Raw genomic sequence first — 2,193 nt, forward strand, 5'->3', positions numbered from 1 at the left:
GCATTCCTACTTCGTATCAAAGCCAGATTGGGAATGAAGTGCCTTGTCGAACTCTGGTTCACTTCAAAAGAAGACCAATGGAGGATTTCCGAGCGTATGCAAGGAGGTGGGAGGCTTTTATGATGCAAACTTACCCTCAACTGGCCGAAGAAGAAATGATAAAGCTGTTCATAGGGGCTTTACCTCGCAAGCATCGTTGTTGGTTGCAGGGGTTGCATCTCCATAGCCTCAATGAAGTGGTCCTTTCATGTGAATACTTCGAGTCTACTGGAGGCGAAGAATTCAAAGACGCTTAGCTTCAAGACCAGCACTATCAAAGCACTCCTTTACACAGGAGTTTTCATGGGTTTTACTTGTTTTTATAGTTTCATGTTTCTTATCTTATCTAGTGTGCTACGGTTGTATTTTCCATTCCAAGTACTCTATTGTACAATTATAATATTTTTTTTTAAGAGCATGAGGCGGTACTCCAAGCCAGCCCGGTGATGCTATCCAACCATGAAAAAAATATCATCCAAGGAGAATACCGAGGGCTGGGCTTCCTCATGCTTTTTCTCCCCAAAGACGTATTTTGAAAAAAATTTCATCACCCAAAAGCTTTTGTTAAAACAAGATGATAAATTTAATCATGTTTGTCTTTCCTCGACCCACTCACTTCATGTCTTAGAAGATCATTCCCGTCCCCTTTGACTTAGTGTGACAAGGGGCATTTGAAGCAAGCGCATCAGGAAACGAAAAATAGGACGTAATAGGTACAGGCATACATTTGGAATCAAGCCATTCCCAAGAGCTCAGCACACTCCACCTTGCTCCCGCCCAACTCCTTCACAAGCCGCAGCAATATCCTTTCCCCACAATGTGCCTAAGCAACTGGGAATCTTGTGGTTTCATCAACAGGACTTCCAGCTTCGACAAGCCCGAAGCACAAGGAAGGGATCTCTTCTCTTTCTTTGAATTGGCTACGGCCAACGTGGAAGAAATCCGGACAGTTGAAGTGGTCTCTAGCCCCTATTCAAAATGAAGACCTAGAAACCCGACTTCCTATTCGTACGCATGCTCTCGCAAGAAGTAATTCCCATCAGAGAATTGGAGGTTTTGATTGTCCATCTCAGATTCCATAGAAGCTTGAGGTACATGACTTTGCCCAATGATGCTATAGTTAAAGACAGGAAGGAGAAATTCCACGAAGGAAGGCGTTGAAGATGAATCAACGACCAGCAATCATGCATATATCGTCACAAGTGAGGGAGGCCAATTGAAGGAAGCATTGAACTATGCCAAGATAAAGAGGCCATCATCGACATTCAAACATCACCAGGAGTCAGCAAATACAAACTTTGGAGAAGAGTAATTTGGTATCGTTTCCAATACTCCCCCTCTTTGAATTCACTTTTAACATATTCCCTATTGGCGGAAGCACTAGGATTCAAGAGCCAAATTTGATGGTTAGGCAAATCAATATTGGCCAAGCTAGTACATAGAAATGACCCACATCAAATTTACCTGGCTTCGTGTAAAAGGACATGTCACCCAGGAGCCAATTCAGAGAATAATTGACCTAACGAAACAAGGGACATAGGACTTCGTGTCCCCCATCTCACTTCAAGTTCACCCAATCACCTGCAAACCAATGAAGGGTAAAAGTTGTATCGCTTCCAGTTAATTCGACTCTTGAAAGAGTTCATGACTAACACATTCCCTCTTGTTTGTTGGGGGATCACCTAAGCGCCAAAAGCAAGGATAACAAATCAATGAGAAGCATGTCTTGTTGTAGGATTACTTGACCGTCAAAAACAAGGGTCACAAATCAATGAGAGGCATGACAAACTCTCCTAAACGAAATGGTGTCTCCGAGTAATTGCTAGAGCAAATGACGAAAGAGATCCTTGGGGCCTCAACTCACATTTGATTTCGGCCAGACTAATTGATCTACTTGTACATCTTCTCTTCTGCAGGGGCAAAAGCATAAAGGCCCGGCAAATCCATGATCAGATCCCCAACCCTAGCTGATCCTTATTATGTCATGTCCCTACTTAATAGGGACAACCATTGATGTCCATTTGCGAATAACCCTTTTGATGTTCAAAATTTAACATATTTGGAAACACCATTATGTTAACTCTTAAAGCTGTCAACAAGGTCTTTTCGAGTCAAAACCATTCACTTGTTTTGAAGAGTTCAAACTCCATCATA

Source organism: Eucalyptus grandis, chromosome 5 (genome assembly GCF_016545825.1).
Source record: "Eucalyptus grandis isolate ANBG69807.140 chromosome 5, ASM1654582v1, whole genome shotgun sequence".
NCBI lineage: Eukaryota > Viridiplantae > Streptophyta > Magnoliopsida > Myrtales > Myrtaceae > Eucalyptus > Eucalyptus grandis.